Below are 26,563 nucleotides of genomic sequence, written 5' to 3' on the forward strand. Positions count from 1 at the left end.
AAGGTATTTCTCTTCTTTTATGTCTAAGCTTTTTTCTGGGTGCAGGAGTGAGCTGGCAGGATCAGAAGGGGGCCTTTCACAAGGTTAGTCTTAGCTCAGATAATTCCGTGGCAAGTTCATGCACACACAGCGCCGAGTGGAATTATTTTCTCATCTCCTGTTCTTCAGTCGAAAAGTGATTTCACCAAGATCCACAGTCATGGCCACGGTAGCTGGCCACAGGGCAGGGTGCAAAAAAGAACTTGCTACACTTAGCATTCACCAGTCATGGTTACATTATTCTCCCTTCGTTTTCCGATCCATCCACTAGCACCCATTTGTGTCCCAAGTTACTGGTATCAATGTGCCATCCCTTTCTAGGGGCAGGCAACGCTAGATGTCCCATAGAAGGAAGCCAAGTTGGCAAAGGCAACTGTGATATTTTCAAGCACTGGCTGGCACAGGAAAGAGTGATGACAGGATTGCCTCTTGGGGAAAACACACACACACACACACACACCACACACCACACACCACACACACACCACACCACATACCACACCACACCACACACACACACACACACATACACCACACACACACCACACACCACACGCACACGCACACACACACACACACACACACACACAGGGTGTGGTTCAAATCTCAGTTTGGACACGAAGCCATGTACGATCCTTAGCCTTGCTGTGCCTCTGCTTCCTCACCTGTAGAATGGGGTTGTATTATGAATATTAAAGGAAAAGAGTTTGACGGATGTGTCTATACTACACTAGGGACGAACAGGCCCTTTCTCACCCTCCCCTCCTCTTGCAGCTCTGCAAATCATCTCCAGTCCAGATCAGCTGCTGGGCTCAGGGTCTGACTGCCCGTGGGCACCTCCCTTCGATGTCCCAACATGTCCTCAACAGAATTCATCATCTTCCCCCACACACCTGCTCATCCTTCTGTGTTCCCTGCATCACTGCCTGGGACCTCCTTCCAGCCCGTTGCCCAAGCCAGCAGTCAGCCTGGAATCCGTGCTCTCCTTCACGAGTCCTTTAGAATCTGCCTCCTATTTCCTGACTTCACCCACTTCTTTCCATCCCTGCTCCTGCCACCCTAATGCAATCCAGGCCGTTACCTAGCCTAGTTTTCTAACTGCTCTTTCTGAATCCTTTCTTGCCCTATCTCATCCATCTCCAATCCCACACAGCTAAAGCAATGTCTCCAAACACTCAAACCTGAACAAGTCACCTTGCTTAGAAATCTTCAGTGGCTTGTCACTGCCTTCAACATAAAATACAACCTGTCGGGCTTTCCTGGTGGCACAGTGGTTGAGAGTCCGCCTGCCGATGCAGGGGACATGGGTTCGTTCCCCGGTCCAGGAAGATCCCACGTGCCACGGAGCAGCGCATCCGGAGCCTGTGCTCCGCAACGGGAGAGGCCACAACAGTGAGGGCCCACGTACCGCATAAAAAAATAATAATAATACAACCTGTCTACATCCCACGGCTTAGGAAGACCTTCGGTGTCCGATCTTCTCCATCCCTCTGCAGCCACACTTGCAGCCCCTCCCTCCTGGCTTTTAAGATCCAAGCACAATGACTTTCTTTCTGTCTCCTGTATGTATCCTTCAGAGCTCTGAACTTGTTCCTTTCCTCTTCCTGCAAGACCCATGTCCCTCCCCCAGCCACACCCCCTCATCTGACAAATTCTCATCCTTCCGATACTTGACCTAGACAGTGTCTGTCCTGTCGGTGCTCGTATCCCAGCACCCACCACAGTGCCTGGTACTTGGCAGATATCTGGCAAATACATGAATAATGTGACACTCAAAGGTTTGCCTAGAGGTGGCAGGAAAATGTCTGCTCTGGGCCCCTGAGGGCCTGGGCTGGGTTTACCTTTTCAAGTCCATTCTCACAATTGGTTGAAGCCTGCCGGGAGGAGACCTGGGAGGTGGCCATCAGGTGGCATTTCCTATTGCCTGGGCTGTCTTCCATCCTGCAGAAGCAGCTGAGCAGAAAGCAAAACAGCCCCAAAGGCAAGTTTCTCCTATAAACCTGCAGTTTCCTACCGTAACTCCTGGGCCTCAGAGGACCTTGCTTGAGGATACAGCAGCCTTCTAATTAGGCAGCCTGCTACCTGAGATTGCTGCTGCTCTAAGATGCATCAGGTGAAGCTGCCAGAGGGGCAAGAGTGCAGGAAGTGATGAGAAGCGGGTCGACGAGACGAGCTCTTCAACTTCCCGCGTCCTCTCTGCCTCCTGGGCACCTGGGTGTCTGTTCCTTTCCCACCACGCATTCCACTACCCTACAGATTCGAGTCCTATCACTGTGTCTGGACGCCCCGCCCTTCCTGGTTCAGCACGTTCACTATCGGCTTTCGCGCCACCTTTTGCTTGAACTAAATCTCTTGGCAGGTTTTCCCTGGTGGCGCAGTGGTTGAGAGTCCGCCTGCCGATGCAGGGGACGTGGGTTCGTGCCCCGGTCCGGGAAGATCCCACATGCCGCGGAGCGGCTAGGCCCGTGAGCCATGGCCACTGGGCCTGCGCGTCCGGAGCCTGTGCTCCGCGATGGGAGAGGCCACAACAGTGAGAGGCCCGCGTACCGCTAAAAAAAAAAAAAAATCTCTTGGCAGACGCCTTCAGATGCCTCACCCACAGCATCCTCCTCGCAGGAGCTGGTCTTGCAAGTGACAGCATCTCTAAAGCCCAGCAGACGTGCTCCTTCTTCTGTGGCGCTCCGTGCAACTCCCCAGCCCACGCCCTTCACCTGCAACCCCTCTCCCGTGGGATCTTCCAAAAGAGGACGGTGATTATGAGTGTGGACTCTGGAGTCAGACCGACCTGGGTTTCAATCCTGCCTCTTCCAATGACCTGGGCAAGTCAGTCAACCTCTCTGAACTCCACTCTGCTTGACTGTAAAATGAGAAAGAGGATAGCTGCCTCAGAGGATCGCTCTGAGGATTAAGTTAATACATATGAGGTGTATGTAGCCGGCACATGGCAACCACTCAGTAAACAGTATAATTAGGCAATAACTATTATGCCAGTGGAGCACAGCAGTGATGCTAGAACAGAGGCACAGAGTAGGCATTTAAGAGATATTTACTGAGTGAATAAGTAAACTCTGCCCTTTAAGATACTGGAGAACAGCCCAAGAACTGGTTCCCCTCGGCCTCTTGGCTCAGTCTCGGTGCCAAGTGGATGTGGACAAACGGCCCCACGTAACACATGCATTTCTGGGTGGGACCCACCCCAGGCCTGGTTCATGGAGATCCCCACTCCTTCCTGGATGGTCCATCAGTCAGCAAGGCTGCACTGTCCAGGTCTGAGGCATCCAATATGGTAGCCACTAGCCACATGGGACTTTTTAAAATTTAAATTTAGGCAACCCCGTGGGGGTCCAGTGGTTAGGACTCAGTGCCCTCACGGTCAAGGGCCCGGGTTTAATTCCCGGTCAGGGAGCTAAGATCCCACAGGCTGCGCGGCATGGCCAAAAAAATAAACAAAATAAAATTTAAAGTTGTTAAAATTCAATAAAAATTTAAATTTATTAAAATTAAGTTAAATTTTAAAAGCCTCAGTCACATGCACGAGACACATCTCTAGTGCTCAACATCCCCATGTGGCTGGTGGCCCCCACGTTCAAGCACACAGGCAGAGAACGTCTCCATCATGGCAGAAAGTCCTGTTGAAAGGGCCGGTGCAGGGCCATCTGAGTTAGGATGGCAGCTGTGGAACGATGCACATGATGACCTGCTGAGCAAGACATGGCTGCAGGAAATCCACTGGACAGATCCTGACCAGGCCCTGGTTTCCCCAGGACGCTAACCTCCCCTGGCTTTGACCCGGCTCTCTCTGACTCTGGTATCTGGTTTGGAGACCGCTCTGCATGCATCCAGTCACCCTGGCGAGCCACAACCCCCCTTGCCCTGTCTGGTTTGACCATTTGCACACACTCCTGTTCGAAGCCCCGCATCAGGGAGGTTCTGTAGTTCGTCTCCCTTGACTCCGACTCGGCACCACGCCTACAGCCCACTTCCTCAGACTATCCCAAGCCCTCTTTTTCGGTAGGGTCACTGCTAGGGGCTGAACTGTGTCCCTCCACCAGAAATTCATAGGTTGAAGCCCTAGCCCCCAGTTATCAGAATATAACTGTACTGGGATACAGAGACTTGGAAGAAAGAATTAAGTTACAACGGGGTCATGAGGGTGGGTCCTAATCCAGTATGACGGATGCATTTATAAGAGGAGATTAGGACACAGAGAGACACGCACAGACCAAGGGACAACCACGTGAGGACACAGCTAGAAGGCGACCGTCTGCAAGCCAAGGGAGAGAAGCTGATCCTGTCTTGGACTTCCAACCTCCAATACTGTGAGAAAATATATTTCTGTTCTTCAAGCCTCCACAGCGTGTGGTACCTCATTAGGGCAGCCCAAGCAGACGAATACAATTGCCCAGAATGGAGTTCAAGTCTCTGCCATTTACCATGCCACCTTCGGCACCCTTCCGAACCTCAGCCTCAGTTTTCCTATCTATAAAAGAAGGAAACGCCCATCTTCTATCTCCTAGGGTTATCAGTCCCTTGTACTGATCACTCTTTGGCCGCATGGCTGTTTCCTGTGCGAAGGAAGTTTTCCCTGCCTCCCCTCTTCAGCCGCCAAGCCCTCGCTTCCACATCTCAGCTGACCAATCACACTCCAACTTCTAAAACGGGCCTGTTATAAGCACATGACCCCTCTTGTCAGCTCAGGATGACTGGGGCCCTCTCTTCTCTAGCACCTGTCCTCAGTGTCCATGTGGTTGGTAGAAAAGAAGCTACCTTCTTTTCAAGCTCCCAACTGGGGAGCCGATATATTAAACATTTACTGTGATTCTTCAATGTTCCTGACAGCGTCACAGGGGCTGGACACTCAACACAGAACAAGACAGGTTCGGTCCTCGACTTCCCGTGGTTTTGCTTCTCCTCAGCCTCCACCTGAAGAGACATGTGCACCCAGACAATCTCCATCTTAGTGTCTAGGAAGAAAGGCTCAGGAGTCTGAGATTCCCCCTCAATGACGCACCTGAGGAAAGGAAAAGGAAAGGAGACAGGAATCCCGTAACATGTGACCAGAATGTAATGGATAGACATAAAAATAAATTACAAAGGAGGCTCCGCATCGTATGTCATCAGGGACATGCAAATTAAAATAACAAAGAGATAGCACTACACGCCTGTTAGAATGGCCAAAATCTGGAACACTGACAACACCAAATGCTGACAAGCACGTAGAGCCACGCAAACTTGCCCTCACTGCTAGTGGGGATGCAAAGTGGTACAGCCTCTCTGGAAGATGGTTTGGCACTTGCTCACAGAACTAAACATCCTCTTACCATACGATCCAGCAGTTGTGCTCCTTGTATGTATTTACCCAATGCAGTTGAAAATGTATGTCCACACAAATACCTGCACACAGATCTTCAGAGCAGCTTTCCTCGTAAATGCCAAAACCTGGATGCAACCAAGATGTCCTTCAGTAGGTGAACGAATATATAAACTGTGGTACCTTCAGACAATGCAACATGATTCAGAGCTCAAAAGAAATCAGCTATCAAGCCATGAAAAGACACGGAGGAACTTTAAATGCATATTATTAAGCGAGAGAAACCAATGTGAAAAGGCTACATGCTGTACAACATTCTGGAAAAGGCAAAACTATGAAGACGGTAGAAAAGGTCAGTGGTGGGCTTCCCTGGTGGCGCAGTGGTTGAGAGTCCGCCTGCCGATGCAGGGGACACGGGTTCGTGCCCCGGTCCGGGAGGATCCCACATGCCGCGGAGCGGCTGGGCCCGTGAGCCATGGCCGCTGAGCCTGCGCGTCCGGAGCCTGTGCTCCGCAACGGGAGAGGCCACAACAGTGAGAGGTCCACGTACCGCAAAAAAAAAGAAAAAAAAAGGTCAGTGGTTGCCAAGGGTTGGGGGGAGAGGGATGACTAGGCAGTGCACAGAGGATTTTAGGCAGTGAAAATACATTATATAAAATTATAATGTTTGATGCATCTCATTAGAAATTTGTCCAAACCCATAGTATGTACGACACCATGAGTGGAAGCCAGTGTAAACTATGGACTTTGGTGACAATGATGTGTCAGTGTAGGTTCATCAACGGTAACAAATGTACCTCTCTGGTGGGGGGATGTTGACAATGGAGGAGGCTATGCATGTATGGAGAAAGGGGAATATGGGAAATCTCTGTACCTATTCTATTTGGCCGTGAATCTAAAATTGCTCTTTAAAGAGACTATTGCTCTTTAAAGATGCATAAAATGGCAATAAATAAATTATAAAGTATAAAAAGGCAAACTATTTAATCAATCAAAAATAAAATTTTAAAGTATAAAAATAAATTTATTTGTACAGAGTAGGACGCTACTACCATTCCTCTACCAAAGGAAAAATTTTACAATCTCCTGCTTCAATTACTTGAACTGGGACTACCTCGTTCTAGTCATCTCAAAACCCCACTGGCAACGTTTATGTAGCGTGTAGCAGTCATCCAACTATCAATAACCGAACACCTGCTATGTCTCAGGCCCTGAGATCTTCTCCAGGCCCTACAGAGCAGGGGGCAAGTTCTGGGGGAGACATAACATCTTAAACCCACAAAACAAGCAATACTTTGCTCTCTGAGTTAAAATAATAATCTTTATTGAGCTATTAATGTATACCGGACATTGCACCAAGTGTTTACCATAGTAAGAGCTGGCCTTTATTGGACACCTACTATGTGAAGTACTCTGTTCTAAGCAATTTACATATATTGACTCATTTAATCCTCACAAGTCTATGATGTATGTGCTATTACTATCCCATTTTATGGATGATAAAATGAAGGCACAGAGAGTTTAAGTGAATTTTGTCAAAGTCCCTCAACCAGGAGGTGGCAGAAAGCTTCAAACCCAGGCAGTCTGGCCCCAGAGCCTAGGATGAAGGTAAGTATCAAAATTGTACCTGGTTTAAAGATAAGGAACATAAGGCTCAAGGTAGTTAAATATCTTGCCCAAGGTCACATGCCTGTAAGTGTTTGACATTTGAACCCAGGTTTTAAAAAGTTATACTATTGAACAGAATAAAGTTGGAGGACTCAACACTTCCTGATTTCAAACATACAACAAAGCTACAACAGTCAAAATAGCGTGGTACCGGAATTAACTAATCTACCAGGGCCACTTAGTACAGCTGTACAAGTTGAACAGGGCATAAATCTAGAGAGCAGAATTCACATTGGGATCTATGTGAAGTGTTGTCCTAGAGTTGAGCAGTGCACAACCTGTTCAATCTTACTTGGCAATCACGAATGGATAGGAAACTGATTTTATTAAACTATAAACACAGGTAAGAGCTTATTAAATTAATATTGGAAACATATGGCTAGCTACCTGCCCTCAGGTTATTCTTTTTTTTTTTCCCCCTCAGGTTATTCCTGATCTTATTAAATACATAAGAAGTACTTTCAGGATGAGAGCTGAAGGAGCTATTCTAACAAATTTTGCTCCACTTCTTTCAATGAAGCATGACGTTTCATAGGCTTTCACCATCAGGTGCAAGAAAGACATAACTTCAAAGCCGTTTTGCTTCTTTGCTGTGCTATGCTGTTAGGTCCTTTTTTGTTGTTTTACAGTGTTTTCAACTCCATTGTAATTCTTTATCTTTCCTCATCTTTCTGCACCAGCACCAGTGACATGTTTCACTAAGGATTTTTATCAACAAAGCAGTTTCACTACAAGGTTAGATTGTAGGTTTTGAGGGGCTGCAGATACCTCTGCCTCCACAAGAAAGTTTGTGGTCAATATTGAACTTGGAGGCCTCGGTTCTTCTTAGGGGGTGAAATGAGAGGAGGGGAAGTGGTACAAACGGTTGCCATGTGATTCACCCTTTCAGGTTCCGTCTCAATCTCTTCTCTTGCCCTTCCTGTCAATTATTCCTGCTGCTGTCATATTTTCATTCAGACTCACATCTTTCCTCAACTGGATAATTGTAACAGCCTTTCTATTTTCAGATTTGTCCAGCACCCTCCCCTCCAACTGTAGAACCCTCACCATCAGCAACCAGAGTGGTTTACTAAATCACTGTTCCAACAATACCTACGTCACTTCTCTGCTTAAAATTCTTCCAAGATTCTGTGATTCCTGCAGTAAGGGTTACAGACTCAAATGTCTTTCAGGAGCAAAGAGTTAACATAAAGGAAAGAAACCGGCGTGTGAGTGTGTGTGTGTGTGTGTGTGTGTCTATAATGCCACCTAGAGCTGTATCCTTCCCACACTGACATACTTTGTTTGCATATTAAAGATGAAGGAATATTCTTCACTTCCACAAAGAAATATGTTTTCTCTCTCACTTTTCTTGAAAGAGACAGACCTCTCAGTCTAGCTTTTGTTTTTCTTCTTTTAACAGAGACATAGGAAAAGGAAATCTTTTACGTTCCTCTTTATCCTCAGACAAACAGCAGTACAAGCGTGATGATAAAACAACACTGATACTCAGCTTCAACGTGCGGAGTACCGTGGGGAGGGCACGACTAGGGCAAGCTGGGAGACACGTGCCCCAGCTTCAGAGGGCAGCTGTGACTGGATGGTCAGCCCAAGGTGGGCCCAGAGCTGCTGAATTTTCTGATTTTTCCAAGAGAAGCTGGAAATCTGGATTTCTGTGTGTGAATCTCTTAATTAAAAATGGGGAAACTGATTCATTTTTGAAAACCTCTGTCCAGGCAGAAAACAGCACAGTTGCAGGCCAAATGTAACCTGTGACTTTCATTTTATGACCTCTGACCTAGAATACAAAGGTCTCCTCACCTCCCTGCACTGCACCGACTCGCTCCGTTCACTCTTAGACCCGCTCCACGCATGCCATGACTCACCCACCTCTGCATCTTGGCGCAAGCTGTTTCTTCTTACTCCTTTTCGACCTGAAAAAACTCCTTCTCCTCCAAAGCATGAATGTCACCTCATCAGTGAAGCCTTCCTGATTCCCCTGGCAGAGTTCATCACTGTCCCTCCAGGGCTCCCTTAGTACTCTGAACATTACATTGCGAACCCACTTTTCACATTGTTTATATTAATTTCTGTCTCTCTTAATAGCATGTGAACTTCTTAAAGGTAAGAATTATGTCTTACCCATCTCTATGGCTCCAATGCTACCAACGGGGCTTATTGCAGAGTAAGCCTGCATGAATATTGGTTGGATGGATGGGTGCCTGGCTGGCTGGCTGGCTGGCTGGCTGGCTGGCTGGATGGATGGATGGATGCATGGACTGTGTGATTGGAGGCTCCTCACCAAGACCTCAGGGACAGCTGTCAAGGATTAGTTCCGACCCTGGCTTTATTTAAGTTCCTCAAACACACTAAGCTCATTCCTTTACCAGGGACTTTGACCTTGCTCTTTCCCCAGTTCTTTCCAAGACTAGCTCCTTCTCATGATTCAGGCTTCAACTCAGGTGATACCTCCTTAGAAAACCTTTCTCAACCAACCCAATCGTAAGAACCACAACAAAGTCAATAATTATCACATCGTTGGGCTCGTTAGTAATTCTCACTGAATAAACCTGCTTTGTCTATATTTCTGTTCACACGTGTATTTCATGCCTCCCATCCACCTACATTAGAAAGCTTCATGAAGGCACTGCTACAGATTTATGCCTACCATTGTTTCTGGAACATTGTAGATGCTGATCAAATATGAATAAAGTGATTACTAGGAAGGAAATCATCAAGTAAATGAATGAGTAGAACCCACTTCTCTGGTGCTTTTTACTGGCCTTTGTGGCAAAACAAAACAAAACAAAGCACAAAACAACACCGGGAATAAGAAAAGAAATCTCTTGTCCTTATTAAGATTTCCTCTAGGAAGCCGCACGGTATAGCTGTTAAGAGTTTGGGGTTTAGAGCCAGATAGACCTGAGTGTGAGACCAGGACTTGTCACTTATCATCACTAAGTGACCTTGGGAAAACCACTTAACTTGCGAACCCTCAAGTTACAGAACACAAACTGAACACCCAACTGAACAGCTGCATCACGGGGGGGCTGTGAGGCCCACTAATGTCATGAGACATGGCCTGTGAAACAAAGACATCAACACATCTGACTCCTTCCCAAAGCACTTTACTTACTGGGGCTTTGCAAGCCAACAGCTCTGTGAAAGCCTGTTGGGCTGGACAAAGGTCACGAGTGATACATCACCCTCTGCGCTATTCACCAGAGAGCTTCAGGGTCTCCCCACCACCGCCACTGCAGCTGAGGGGGAATGGTGTCCACACCCCATGCCAGCCTGATCAGAAGCAACCCGTGCCAGGACAACACTTGTTTCCAGCTGACTTCCTCTTGGCAATGCCATTGTCCTGGGGAAGTCTCTCCTGAGCCCCGTTTCCCTGGAGGTCAGACCACCACATAAGTGAATCTTCTCTGTGGGCCCAGCATATGTCAACATGGTATTTTGCTAGGAAAACTCACAAAGAGGACTGCGGGCTGCAATACAACACTCACTCTATAATACCGTCAGTCTAATTGTTTCCCGAAGCAAACAATTAAAACAGTTTATGAGAAAAACTCTATCTGTAATTGTGGGTCCTCCACACCTGCTTCCCAAGTACGGCAGCTGGAGAGGAACCGGTGCAGATATGAAAGTACAGTATGTATTTAGCAATATGGCACCTAAATGCATCACAGCACACCTATCGGGGAAATAAACGGCGTTCAAGTGTATTTTTGGAAGACAAATACTCAATACTTCATTTAATGTATGTTTGCAGTTAGTGGTTAATCTCAGACAATGAAGAGAGAGCTGTGTTTCACGTGGCTACCGAGGAAATGCAGAAATGATTGAGGATTTTGAAAGAACCCAAATCCCAAGCCAGCAATGCCCTTTGTTGCTTTTTCTCTCCTTCTTTTAAATTTGCCTATAATCCATTCAGACAAATCCTTTTATCGCGTTGATTTCCTCTCCTCATTATAACCAAGGTGATTAATTGCTAAACTTTTCTCTCATTCTTGCCCAACTCTTAAGATCTCATTTTTCACGTGCAGAATGGCCTTTCTTTTCCCAGTACACATATCTGCGCTTCCCCCAAAGCATCTCTATTTTATGTCTCCGGGTTAGTAATAAGAGTTTTCAATTGGCCCATCCGGCTGGCCATTTGCAAATGTGAAATATACCTAGACCCGGCTGAGCAACGCCGGAGAAGAGCCCAACACCTTGATTCGACAATCAGTCAGCATAATTAGTGACTGTGACCCTCAGACTCTTTCATGAAAGTCCTCTTTTCGTGACATATTTATTCATGGAGTAAAACGAACCAGGAAGACCCTTCCTAAGCCCATCTCCACCTGTATCTCCCAAAGCTGGTCTGAATCACTCCCTGGCTTGGAAGCTTCCAAACAGTCCCAGATTTAATCCTAGGATATAAAAGAAAATAAAAGAAAACGGAAGCAGTAGAGCAGATTTAAAACTTACGTGTCACAGAAACACAGTGGGAAAGCCATTTTTTTTTAACAAGCGAATGCATAACAACTTAGGGACTTCCTTTCATCATCGTAGGCTGAGATCACTACCAACGGCAGCAGACCTGTCTTTTCTTACTCTAACCTCCAGCAAACAGTCTAATCCTCACTTCCCAGAAACACTACCACTGTGTGTAAGCCAAACAGCAGTGGAAAACATGAAAGGCAATTAGATTGAAATCCAGTCCTACTTACTCCCCACCAGTTCATTTTTCTTTTTTTCCACTAAGAGACTCTTCGGTCTAGTAACAAATACGATTCCTGTTTAGCACAGTGTAAAGCAGGAATGAAATGCAGGTCTGTTCACTATTCAGCTAACTGATGACATAAACTCCTGAAAGGAGACTCAAAACACAGATTCCTAACAAAAACCCGGAGTGCTTCGTAATAACTTCTATGTCATCCCTACATAATCAGTGTCGCTCTGGCACTCACAGAGCTTAATTCCTGGCTTTGTGTAACATTCTCTGACATTCTTTGAGTCATATTAAAAAGATCCTCAGCTCGGTCTCTGCCACGTACTGCATCTTCCCAGCGATGGCCACAGTGAAAGAGCATCTCCATGCCTGGAGAGTATAGAGGGGAAATGAATGAAGCCGGGCTCACATACACTTAAGCACACACGCATCCATCCACATCCTCACACACTGTCGGGGGAAATCTCTCTTCTGAGGTGGACAGAGGAGTGATGGCGATGAGCCGTTTCAAACCAGGCTCTGGCCAGGACCCACACAACACCTTCCTGTAAGGTCATGGGTCTCAGCATGTGCACACACCGGGGAGGGGTGCGGTTTTAAGCATGCTTCATCAATTATTTATGTCATGAGACCATCAAGTGGCAGCTTCTTGTCTCCTCTTCGGCAGCCCTCCCACCACACAACAGGGACTCCCTGCAAATTAACATTCCTTTCCTTCCGCCCGCCCTGCCCTCAAGTTTTCAAACATAACAACAATCTCAATGAAATAATGAGAGAGACTCATTCGAATGCTGTAGAGGGAACTGTTTTATTGCTAAGGGAGCAAAGAGAATTAATTGAATCCACTGGAAAGAAAGAATTAGAAGGGAAAAGGAAAAAAGGAGAATGAAGTAACAGGATGGAACGACGAAGACACACACACACGCACACATGCACACACACACAGATGCAGGGCAGGTGAGCGGGAACCTGAATATTCATAGGAGAGAAACTGTGTACGTGTGAATGCAAAGAGCTTCCAAGATGGCAACACCGCCGAGGGCTGGGCTCAAGAGTACTGAGAAAGTTCCTCAACCGCTGTATGCTCTGAGCTTTCCAAGAGCTACACAGTATTAGTTGGAGCAAGTAACAGCAGTCTACATCCAGGCACAAAGGTAACATCGAGTCCCAACAGCATGTGTGGTGGCTATAAAACATAGCTGCAAAGTCTATGACACTCATTCCATAGAAAATGGAAACCAATTCAGGTGGGTTCATCACCTTTGACCCCTGGAGTATGAAGTGATGTTATGTGACTTCCAAGGCTACGTCACTAAAGACCATGAGGCTTCTACCTCTGTCACCAGAAGGCTAGCTCTGGGAACCCTGAGCTGCAATGTGAGAAGTCTGACTACCCTGAGTTCACCATGCTGTGAGGAAGCCCAAGCCATATGGAAGCATTCTAATCAACCATCCCAGCTGAACCCAGTCTTTGCGACATACCAGCCCAAGCCCAAGATATATGAATTAAGAAGCCTCCAGAGGATGCTAGCACCAAGCTGTTTGGGTTCTCCCGGCTGAGGCCCCAGGCTCTGTGAAGCAGAGACACACCAACCTTGCCGGGCACTGTTCCATTTCTTCCCCACAGAATCCATGAGCCTAATAAAATAATTGTTGTTGCATGGTACAAAACTCTGTGAGTGAGTTACAGCATAACAGCAAATCAGAATAGCATGTGTTTATTCTCTCTGCTTCTTCAGAAAATAATCAATTTCTACATTATTAACCTTAATTTCAGCATCTGGAAAATGGAACTAATAATATCTACCTCACAGAGCTTTTTGAAGAGCCACTAAAATATAATCATAGTAATGGTAATAATAATTAATAATAAACTAACAACATTTGTTCAGAGCGTCTTCTGTTTCTGGACCCATGTCACGTAACTTAATTCTCTTAACAAACTCATGAAGCACAAAGCCATTATTATCCCTTCTAAGAGTGGGAAACTGAGGCACAGAGAGAAATGTAGTTTTCCGAAACTCACACGGTAAGAGGCAGAATATGAATTCGAAACCAAAGCAGGCTTCCTCTAGCCTCTTAACCACTTTAAAAATCTGCTTATAGACAGTCAACCACAGAAGACGGTGCCTAACACGTATTTAAGCTTGAGCGATGTTTACTTGTTGTAATTATTATTGTTGTTGCTGTCGTTCTTGTTTAAGAATCTGATAACTAAGAGATACAGACTCGGGAAATACCAGAATGGGTTTTTCCTACTTCCCTGTGTTAGCATCTGCAGGTGAACTTGGCAGTGGTTTGTCCACTGTCTATAATCCCCCCAGAAAATGGGAAGACTATTCATATTGTACATTTCATACGCCAAAAAGATTTCAATTTCATGCTGTACTGAACCTTAGAAACGCCCCCCTTAATCCTGTTTTTATTCTAAACCAGTATAAAAACTTTAACATTTCCTAATGGAGCGTATGTTTAATCATTCCTACCAACCTAATGGCAATTTATGAGAAGTCAAGCAATAGCCAGTAAGATAAGCTTGAAGCTTTGGTTCCAAAAGTTCCATCAGTTAACCTAGGACAGCAATCACTTCCCCAGAATGAATAATGATGTGGAATAATATGTGGATGGAGATAAACCCTTTTTGCGTAGAAAATTGCATTATCGTGTGCAGTATCTCAGCTGGATATGTAAGTTTACCAATAAGGATACGGCTTCATGCATTTTTATCATGGAGCTTTTGATTCTGAGATTTCCAGAGGATTCTGCCTTGAGAAAGGAATCCTTAATGTTTGTATAATGTGTGGTGCTCTCTGAGCTGCAGATACGAGGGTGGGAAGGCAGGAGCTGGGCTCTGCAGCTTCTGAAAAGCTGCCACCACACTTTCCCAGGGGTTCTTCATTCCACTTAGCAAGGCAGGGAAAGCTAGCAATGCACAGCGAGACAGAGTTCCTTAAAGAAACGGCACTGAAAATAACCGTCATGTCAATTTCAGCTAATGGGGCACAGTATGGGCTCATTTTAAAACAAGGAGGAGTGGCATGCAACCATTAAGAAAGAAATGCTTATGCCATATGTAAGCACACCCATCCAAGCACAGCCAGGAGTTCTCTGGGGAGAACTCAATGCGTCTCTCCCACAGACTTGGAGCTGGACCTCCCACTGACCAGATCTCAGACAATCATTAAGGAAGTATAATTATAAAGGAAATTATGGAGAAAGTAGCCAAAGTTTTTTTCCACTGGATCTTCAATGACTCCTACTGGCATGAGAGAGAGAGAGAGAGAGACTAAATTCCTGAATTCCGCTAACTTCCCCTTCACAGGTGCAGTTGAGACAACATCAAGATGCACACACCTGCTTGCCAGCTGACACATTTATCTGAGATCACCCTTTCAAATTCAGGAGGAAGCAAGCTAGGAAACGCCCTCTTTCCTACCACCACTCCTGCTGGCTCAAGCAAGATTCCAACTATGAATCTACAATGCTTGTCTCCACTGAGAGGATATCCACACTTGGCCATCTGAAGGAAGTTGGAGAGTTCCACAGGAGTCTTTTGGTGCCCACTGTAAGACAAGTGTAGTGGCTCAGAGCACAGATACTGGTGTCATGAAGACCCAAGCTTGAGTCCTAGATCTGCCACCCATCTCTCGTCTCTGTGCCTCAGTTCACCATTCTGTAGAAAGAGAAGTAAACATGGCATCTACCTGAGAAGAGCTGTGAGGATTCGATGGAGAAATGCAATACCCCTGGGCCAGTGAGGTACCTGTTACTTTTTGATTCTGAAGTATAGATGCTCTGGACCACAGGTTTAGAGTCCCATTCTGCTGTATGTCCAGCATAGAGACAAACCAAATATCTTGGCCTGCAGAAGGCAGCAAAAGCTCATCGTTGCAATAGGTGCTGTCCACAAACATGGTGCTGAAAATGAGCCATACCTCTGCCTCTGGAACTAGCACTCGTGGCTCTCTCTGACTGTCATGTCCACAAGCCTCTATTTGCCAGAAACCAATGGAAAGAGGAGTTACACGAGTATCAAGTAATAATGCCCAGGGTATGTTTCCATGTCAGACATAAGTTTCTCTCACTTCTTTCTGATTATTGTAATGGTTATCATCAACTTTGGACTCACGGTTTGATCCCCTCCTCGCTTGCTACACACCTCATGCTCTGATCACCTGTAACTCTTCTCTCCTCTTCAAACACCTCACATCCACACATAACTCCATACTTTTTGCACACAAGGACTGCTTTACTCAGGATTCTCTCATCCCATTCTTTGCCCAGCAAATTTCCTTCAAGGTCCAGATCACAACTTCTATAAGTCATTCTCTGAATCTCCTCAGCCATATTTCTTTACTAACCTGTAGCACTTCACATCAAATTACTGCACTTGTAACACCATTCTGTGTTCAATCAATCACTTGAAAATATTTTTCAAGTACTGTCACAAAACCAGATATTAGCATAGGCACTGAGGATTCAATGACAGGCAAAGAATAGGCACTGCCCTTAAGAAGCCCACAGTCTAATGGGAGCAGACCTAGAGTAAGCTTAGAATCAACAGGTAAGTCCATGGAACAATGGAGCATACAGAACAAGCACATTTGATGCATGACAAGAGGAGTGAAGAAGGCTTTACAGTGGAAGTGAAATCTATACTAAGAGCTAAAGGATGACTTAAACGGGTGAAAATGAAGGCGAAAGCTTGTATGCAGTGGACATTTATATCTCAATATTTGTCAAATATCTGATAGATTGTCCCATGATACTATAGACACCAGACTAAGAAATTAGAGCCAAATGAAACAACAGTTAAGTCAGAGCTTATTTTTATTGAAATCATGTAGATCAGTGAATCTCCAAGTTTAACGGTATATAAATGACTATGTACTATATAGTCTTTTATATAAAATCCTAGACAAGGCAAAAATAAAACTGACATAAAGCATATTTCTTGGGAGGGGACAGCAAAGGGAAACAAGGAAACTTTGGGGGTGACAGAAATGTTCTATACCTTGATGGTACACATGACTATATATTTATCAAAACTTATCAATTTAACACTTAAATTTTATGAATTGTATTGAATGTAAACTACACTTCAATAAAATTGATTTTTAAGGGAGTAATAAAATATTTAATGTGCATAAAATATAGGACATGGCCCAGTATTCCGCATCTTTAATAAGCATCTCTAGCAAATTGGATATTGTCTAAGAACAACCATTTCAGAAACACTGATGGAGTGATCATCTATTCAGAGTCATATTCGGGAAGGTCTCAAGTTGTGCAACGCATGACCCAATGCTTGACCTTGTTCAAAAATGTTATCACCAACATATCTGTGGCCAATATTGTCAGTTGCCCAACTCACCATTTATTCTTTCTTCCATTTTTAGTAATAGAACTCTTATTTTTATCTGGGTACATAGTTCCCTAGCCAAAAGACTGTATTTCCCAGACTCTCTTGCAACCAGACATGGCCATGTGATTACGTCCTGGCCAATGAGAAGTGTTCTTCAAGATTTCCAGGAAAACTCCTGTAAAAGGAAGAAACGTGACCTTCATTTTCTCTTCTCTATGCCTCCCACTTGCAATGGCTGGAGTCCCAGGAGCTATCTTGAACCCCGAGGCAGCATATTAAAGATGGAGAAACACCTGTTAAAAGGAGCCTGAGTCCCTGATGGCCACGGAGAATTTATAGACTATGTTAGAACAAGCTCAACTCTGGAATTCTTTTATGTTGAAGAGAAAAACAAACTTCTGTCTTATTTTAAGTCACTGTTATTTGGGATGTTTCCACTAGATGCAGCCAAACCTAATCCTGTCTCATACGTGCAGTTTATTAATTTTGTATTTCACACCAAGCTTGTTTCATTATCCAGTGTGCTGGGTGACAGAATCACACTTCAGGCAACTATAAAAGATATCTGGGGTATGGAGAAAAAGGAACCCTCCTATACTGTTGGTGGGAATGTAAATTGGGGAACAGTACGGAGGTCCTTAAAAAAGCTAAAAATAAAGTTACCACATGATCCTGCAATCCCAGTCCTGGGCATATATCTGGAGAAAACTCTAATTCGAACAGATACACGCACCCCAATGTTCACAGCAGCACTATTTACAATAGCCAAGACATGGAAGCAACTTAAATGTCCACTGACAGATGAATGGATAAAGAAGATGTGGTATATATAATGGAATATTACTCAGCCATAAAAAAGAATGAGGGGCTTCCCTGGTGGCGCAGTGGTTGGGAGTCCGCCTGCCCACGCAGGGGATGTGGTCCGGGAGGATCCCACATGCCGCAGAGCGGCTGGGCCTGTGAGCCATGGCCACTGAGCCTGTGCGTACGGAGCCTGTGCTCCGCAATGGGAGAGGCCACAACAGTGAGAGGCCCGTGTACCGAAAAAAAAAAAAAAAAAAGAATGAAATAATGCCATTTGCAGCAACATGGATGGAGCTAGAGATTATCATAGTAAGTGAAGTCAGACAGAGAAAGATAAATATTATATGATATCACTTATATGTGGAATCTAAAAAGATGATACAAATGAACTTATTTACAGAAGAGAAATAGACTCACAGATATAGAAAACAATCTTACGGTTACCAAAGGGGAAAGGGGGGAGAGGGATAAATTAAGAGTTTGGGATTAACGTATACACACTACTATATATAAAACATAAACAAAGACTTACTGTATAGCACAGAACTATATTCAATATCTTATAATAACTTATAATGGAAAAGAACCTGAAAAAGAATGTGTGTGTGTGTGTGTGTGTTACTGATGTTTTTGCTGTACACCTAAAACTAATACAACATTGTAAATCCACTATACTTCAGTTTAAAAAAAGATACCTGGCCAAAATCGGGATGAATGGAAAAGTCTACTGGGAGTCTTAGTTGACCACAGGACTCATTTTAGTCAACCTTGTGATGTAGATAATTTTTAAAAACTAATTCAATATCAAATTACATTAAAGGAGGTAGAGTATAAAGAACAAAGAAGATGAGCTTTCTGACAGGCTTTTTAGACAATGGATGAAATACTGAATTTATTCTGAACACCTCGTTTGAAGAAGAATGTTGACAAACTTGAGGTGATCCAGAAAGGAATAGAGAGAGTGGTCAAAGGCCTAGAAAATGTCAACTGAAGACTTTAGTCTATCTAAACCTGGGAAGGGAATACTGGGATGGGATGATACAGATGATGGGAAATATTTGCAAAGCCATCATGTTCTAGAACAGTAAGACTCATTCTGTGTAGCTATAGAAGAAGCAAGCAGAACAGGATGTGAGAGTCAATGGAAATCAGCATAAGAAGACTCATCAAACAACAAAAAAAATGAACTGCCTTACAAAATACTGACTTCTCTGATATGTTGACTGATTAATTGATTTACACCTCACCTTGTGCCCAAAATAAATATCTAACATTTTAAAGTGATTATGTGATAACACTCTTCTGAGTGCTTTATATGTATAATTCATTGGATTCACACAACAGTCTTAAGTAGTTACTATTATTATCCCTATTTTTATGGATGAGCAAACTGAGAAAGAAAGGTTAAATAACTTGCCCAAGGTCACACAGATAAGAGAATGGATGCTAAACCAAGATTCAAAGGCAAGAGGGAGGAGATATGGGCACATATGTGTATGTATAACTGATTCACTTTGTTATACAGCAGAAACTAACACACCATTGTAAAGCAATTATACCCCAATAAAGATGTTAAAAATATATATATATGCCACCAGGAAAAAAAAAAAGATTCAAAGGCAAGTGTACTGGCCCTGGAAGCCCACATGTTCATCACCAGACAGCTACACTGTCTCTTCCTTGCTGAAACATGCAAGGCTTCCTATGATTGTCCTGTTACTGGAGTAGACCATAACAATTAGCTGTCTAGAATGTTCAGGTGACAACTGGGTATGATGGAACTCTGATATCTTCAATGACTTGGGACTTTGGGGAAGGTCAGTGGGATTCTGGTTCTGTGGAACTGCTGATATGCTGGGTTTGTAACGTGTACAATTTGATGTGAATGTAACACAACTGGAAGGTAGTTCAAGGGAAACATTAGAAATCAGAGGCACACACTTGTCACAAAGGTCGAGGCCAGACATAAATCTGAAATCACTGTTTGGATATGTGACCAATGAAGCCATGAAGCATTCACATTTGAGAAGGTAGAAAGCAGAGACCGAAGAAGGCAGAAGCTAAGGCTGAAACCATGAACCACGCAGTGCACACAGAGAGTAGAAAGAGAAACCAGTGGCAGCTAAGCATGGAAACAACCTCATGCTCCAGAAGATAGTACAAGAATCTTTCAAAGGGTTGAATAGCTGAGAAGTGTGAGATCTCTGTTGCTTTTGTTTGCCAAGAATCCATTCCCCCTTATTCTTCCAACAGCACCCCGTTTTCCTCTGAGAACCATCCCTCTCTGTCATGTTTTCCTGGTGTGGTTGACCCCATACCCTGGAGAATCCAAGGCTGCCCGTATTTCAACCCTGGCCAATAAGCATAGTCTATTCCCCTGATCACCACGGTTGGTTTAGGGTGAACAAACATAAGACCCAAGTGGGTCTAATGAGAATCAACACTGAAACGTTTGGTGGAATTATTAGGAAGATACTTCCTCTTTACCACCCCGGGTACCTAAGCCAGTAAGATGAACGCATGGAGCTACCAGGGCCATCTTTACCGCTATGGGGAGAGCTTGCCCATAAATGAACCAACGCGAAAAAAAAGTAAAGCCAAGGGACTGGCTGGGGCCGGGGGGTGGGCATTTGTACTCCCAGATCCTGTTATTTGAGTATTTACATATACCCCCTAGATTTTTCATTTATGTGAGCAAATAAATTCTCCTTCCCAGTTGGTTTTTGTCATTTCCCCCTGAAAGCGATGGCCAGTATATCACCTATGTCTCAGAGATACCTCTTTCTTTATGTATCCGTGCCCCTCTACTACATCATAAATTCCTTGAGAGCAAGAAACGTGCTTCCCCACATGGCAGCGCCTAGCACACAGCCAGGCACATTCTTGGTAGAAACAAACGTCACTGAATTATTTCACATCAATTAAATGAAATAATACAGGCAAGAGGGTGTTATAAGCCACAGAGCATTCTTTTACTATTGTTTCAAAGACAGATGATATCATAGCCTCTCTTTACGTTTAAAGCTGACTGAATCTGAACTTCAATCAAGTTCATTAAGTAGAGGTGCCCTCAAAGTACTTTGTTCAGCCACGTATAATCTTAACAATCTTGGCGTACTGCGTTTTCCCCCCTCTTCTTTCTTGAATGTACCCTTTAAGGAAATGCAGTGCTGCCACTTAAAATCAAATCTTGGCAAGGTAAATGCTTTCCTTGATACGAAAACAAAACAAAACAAAACAAAAAAGACTGAGGAGTAGTACATCATTTAAAGTAATTAAAAAAACACAATTTATTATCCATCTCTGATGTTCAAATGCAAAATGGGATGGAAAATGTCTGTGTATAATGAATTTTGCAACATTTGCTGAAGCCCTGCATGAGAAGGAAAGAAGAAAATGACTCAAAAATAGAAATCTCTTCAATTCCAATACTTTTCACAAAAGGAAGAGTACACACACACACACACAAAACTGTACAGTATAATCAGAAATATAATAGTGACAGATTCTAGACAGAAACTAACAATCTGTGATAGGCTCAGTAATGAGAAACTCTCACCATATCTTTCAACTATATTTACCCTTTATATACTCTTTCCTTCCCTGGATCTTAGCAAACAGAAATTTAAAAGTAAATTAAGGGGAGAGGAGGAAACCTCAGCAATTAAGAATGTGGGTTTGGGAGGTCAGGGAAGATGAGAGTCCCTGGACCTGGCACTGTGTGACTTCGGGCAAGTCATCTCAACCTCTCTGAGCTTCAGTTTCTGCATCTATGTAAGTGGTGATATAATCATAGGTCGCTGGGATTAAGTCAGAAAACGGCAATGGAAAGTGCTTACCACAAAGGAGTGATCACTCTAAATTATCACTCTAAATTCTTTCATTCTGCGTCGTTTAAACCAGCCACCATGACATCAACAAGACTCCTCTCCATGAAAGAAGCCACAACCAGAATATCTGACTGCCGATCGTGGCTCTGCTTCTAACTATCAATACTTGTCCCACCTTGACCAAGTTAATTCAACGTCTTGAAAGGGAGTCCCTTGGAACCTAAGATCTTTGAGGCTCATTCCATCCGAGAATCGACCTGTTCAGAGCAGGCAAATACCTATATTAAGGGAACAGGCAGACACATGTCCTGAGTCTCTCCTGTGTCTCCTCTCTGCCTTCCCGGAGGAGGCCTTGAAGGGCGCCAATACTTTAAATACTTCAACCACAGGAAGATGCCAACGCATCTTTGCTCCCCTGTAATCAAAAGGTCTGTGAACTCACACTTGAAATCTCAGAGAAAGCTTAAGTGGAAAGAACATCTTTCAATAACCAACAACATAATCCTCCTCACGTTTTGCCATCCCGACGTTCAGGGAGTCACGCTCCAGAGAGCACTTTTCAGGAAACAATCAGCTTAAGACATCATCCATCCAATTCACTTTGACACTGATGAGCGATGACACTGTTCCTTAGAAAACAGAAACAGAAATGGCAGACCATCGCTACGACAGCCAACTGCTGGGCAGTCTTTTGGGTTGCTTTTTTTGTTTTGTTTAAGTTTGTCATTCACTAAAGAGGAGACAGGGAAAATGGGCAGGTTACAAGTAGCTTCCTGTCTAATTGGAGGCTTGAGATAATTAGGAGACAATTCTGATTCTTCACCCATTTGTTCACTTATTCAATAAATATTTATTAAGTGTGAGGTTCTGTTCTGGATGCGGAGGACATAGCAGTAAACAAAATAGGCCAGATCCTTGCTCTCAATGTATATACTAGTGGAAGGACACAAACCCAAAATAACAAAGCAATAACGCTGCCAGGAACACTGAGGTGCACCTATACTTTCCTATTAGTGTTTTCATTTTCTTTGGCTAAATATTCAGGAGTGGAATCGGTGGATCACACGGTAGTTCTATTTTTAATTTTTTGAAGAACCTCCATGGAAGCGACCTGAGTGTCCATCCACTGAAGAATGGATAAAGATGCTGTGGTGTGTGTGTGTGTGTGTATACAGATATATACACCTATATAGAATGGAACATTACTGAGCCATAAAAAGGAATGAAATTTTGCCATTCGCAGCAACATAAATGGACATGGAGGGTATTATACTTAGTGAAATAAGTCAGACAGAGAAAGACGAATACGGCATGTTTTCAAGTATATGTGGAATCTAAAAAATAAAACAAACAAATATAACAAAACAGAAACTGACTCACAGAGATGGAGAACAAACTAGTGGTTACCAGAGGGGAGAAGCGTGGGGGAAGGGCAACATAGGTGAAGGGGATTAAGAGGTACAAACCACTAGGTATAAAATAAATAAGTTACAAAGATGTAACGCACTGCACAGGGAAGAGAGCCAACATTATGCGGAGTATAATCTGTAAAAATATCAGACCCTTATGTGGTACAGCTGAAACTAATATAGTATTGTAAGTCAACCACACTACAATGAAAATAGTAATAATCAGATGAACAAACAAGATAATCTCAGGCAGTGACAAGTACTATGGTGGAAATAAACTAAGCAGTACGATAGAAAGTGACCCAGGCTGGAGGGAGCAAGCCTGCAGCCTATGCAGGCAGGTTATGCTCTGAACACTTCTAGAAGGTACCATTCACACCATGAATGAGTGACAAGGAAGAGACAGCCATGCAAAGCCAAGGGCAAAAGCCACTGAGGTCAGGTTTCCTCCAATGGGATGCTACTGGCATTTGGCAGGGGGGTTGTTTTTCTTGTGCGGGTCTGTCCTGAGCATCGCAGGATGTTTAGCGTCCCTTGACCCTCCCCCATACCCAATATCTGTAGGGTCTTCTGGGTAGTCATTGGGGTAGCCGAAAATGTTTCCACTCTTTTCCCTAGAGGAAGGGCTACAACTCCCCTTGTTGAGAACCACTGATACAGCAGAGAACAAAGGCCAGGGCCCTGAGTTAGAAACAAGCCTGGGCTGTGCAATGAACAGCAAGCAGGCCAGTGTGCTTGGCATATAATGAGTGATGGGGAAAGAGGCGAGAGTTGACTTTATAGCCATGTATGCTTAGCTGCGGCATACTGAGTTTGCTTGCTGTCAGCTGGGAAGATTTCATACAGGAGACAAGAGGATGAGCAGAGCACAGAAGCCACAGTTACACACACGCTTTCTGTACAGTACCAGGAAAGGGGATACGATTCTATGGGCAATTTGATGACATTCTGCTGCCCTGGTGCTGCAATGAGCAAAGCTGGGAGGAGAGGAAAGTGAGCAAACTACAATATTTCATCAATCCTAAAATGTATCTTTTTATTCACATTTCAACCTAGCTGGAATCAAAATGTGTGTCACAATCATCATCACGTATTGTCACTGCCTGAGTCTGTGCGTCAAAACCAGCAGCAGCCTGGAAGAAAATCCTGAGGGCAAGGATGGAGCACTTTTTAAGAAATGCTGCCAGAGCAACAGCCTAGGTGGGATTAGGAACAAGAGCACGAAGAACACGCAAGAGGAGGACACTGCGAACTGGGGGTGGCTCAGAAGGGTCCAACTTTGAATAAGAAATGTCAGGAATCCATGGACCAATTTATCTCTTTTATTTTTTTCTGATGTATGAACGCACAAGAGTGATGGAAGATAAATGTTCCAGCATAAGGATTCTCTTTCCAATAAATGTGAAATTTTAAAATTCTACATGTAGAAGTACCGTCATGGTTTAATTAGCAATGCTCCCTTCCTAGTGATCATAAGAGTAAGAGTGCACATTACAGATTCGAGGAAATCTGAGAACCTCTACTGAACATCCAGCCGGTGCCAGGAATTTTATATGTGCTATACAGCAAGGAATCTCACAGCAGCAGTCTAAAATCCACAGGATGAACTCCACTTCACAGACATTAATAAGTAACTTGGGCTTCCCTGGTGGCGCAGTGGTTGGGAGTCCGCCTGCCGATGCAGGAGGCGCGAGTTCGTGCCCGGGTCCGGGAAGATCCCACATGCCGTGGAGCGGCTGGGCCCGTGAGCCGTGGCCGCTGAGCCTGCGCGTCCGGAGCCTGTGCTCCGCAACGGGAGAGGCCGCAACAGTGAGAGGCCCGCGTACCGCAAAACAAAACAAAACAAAAAAAAAAACAGCAATAGTTTCAGAATTGACACATCTTAAATTATATTTCTCTAATACATATTATCTGAAGGAACACTGCCAATCAGTGAGTCAAAGTTTTATCCAGGACTTCCCTGGCAGTGCAGTGGTTAAGAATCCGCCTGCCAATGCAGGGCACACGGGTTCGAGCCCTGGCCTGGGAAGATCCCACATGTTGAGGAGCAACTAAGCCCGTGCACCACAATGACTGAGCCTGTGCTCTAGAGCCCGCGAGCCACAACTACTGAGCCTGCATGCCACAACTACTGAAGCCCACGCCTAGAGCCTGTGCTCTGCAACGAGAAGCCACCACCGTGAGAAGCCCATGCTCACCACAACTAGAGAAAGCCCGTGTGCAGCAATGAAGACCCAGCACAGCAAAAAATTAATTTATTTATTTAATAAAAAAAAAAAGTTTTATGCAATGGTTTGCTTTTTTTGTTTTTTAAGCCTACAGCACCCGGTATTCCCAGGTGGTCTCCCATCCAAGTACTAAGCAGGCCTACCCTGCCTAGCTTCTGAGATCAGATGAGATTGGGTGCACTCAGGGTGGTATGGCTGTAGAGTGCAATGGTTTGCACTTTTATAATAGGTGCACTTTTTTTAAATTCAACTATAGTTGATTTACAATATTGTGTTAGTTTCAGGTGTACAGCAAAGTGATTCAGACAGATAGATAGACAGATAGAGTGATTGATTGATTCAGGTTATTTTCCATTATAGGTTAATACAAGATATTGGATATAGTTCCCTGTGCTACACAGTAAATCGTCGTTGTTACCTACTTTAATATATAGTAGTACATATCTGTTAATCCCATACTCCTTATTTATCCCTTCCCCCTTTCCCCTTTGTTTTCTATGTCTGTGAGTCCGTTTCTGTTTTGTAAATAAGTTCATTTGTATTATATTTTAGATGCCACATATACGTGATATCATACAATAGTTGTCTTTCTCTGTGTCCCATTTCTTTTTCAGGAAAAGATCCCAGGAAAAAACTCCTAATTTCCCTACTTAATTCCTTGGTTTGCTGCTCCCAGCCTGGCTGCTCAGTGGGGCCCCATCTCTCCAGACTCTTCCATCATGCCCCCTCAAAACCCACAGGATTAAAACTTCTTAAGGGTTTACTAGTTATCAATACTGAGAAACAGAAGACACAAAGAAACAAACACTGGAGATTCTCCTGGAATCTTGGCTTGTACAGCCACTTCCCCACTGAGTCTCTCAGTCCTTATTCCTGAAGGTGTTGTTGCTATGACCCTCCCGACCCTGCAGAGCCCAGATAGCTTCTTAATGCCCTCTGACACCTTCCTAATAACAAGAAACAGCTTTCAGTTAACCAGGATCTACCAAAGGGTGGCCATCAGGCTAGGCACTTGATATAATTTACCTCCTTTAACCCAATCAACAGCCCTATGACAAAGGTTTACACTTTTCACTTTTTAGATGAAAAAACAAAGTTCAGAGAAGTCAAGCAATTAGCCCAAGGTCACAGAGCTAGGATATGGCAATCCTGTGATTGGAGCCTGAATATAAATCTACTGAAAATCTAATCAAAACAGATGAGTAGTTAA

The 26,563-nt window shown here is 44.1% G+C and overlaps 1 protein-coding gene and 1 pseudogene across 2 annotated transcripts in view; both read right to left on the bottom strand.

The window, feature by feature from the left end:
- The window catches only part of HS3ST4 (heparan sulfate-glucosamine 3-sulfotransferase 4), a 743,578-nt gene that overhangs the window by 329,039 nt on the left and 387,976 nt on the right, over positions 1 to 26,563 (bottom strand). The window lies entirely within an intron of this gene.
- LOC117308391 (5S ribosomal RNA) lies at positions 25,439 to 25,556 on the bottom strand (annotated as a pseudogene).

The sequence above is a fragment of the Tursiops truncatus genome, chromosome 15 (assembly GCF_011762595.2).
Source record: "Tursiops truncatus isolate mTurTru1 chromosome 15, mTurTru1.mat.Y, whole genome shotgun sequence".
NCBI lineage: Eukaryota > Metazoa > Chordata > Mammalia > Artiodactyla > Delphinidae > Tursiops > Tursiops truncatus.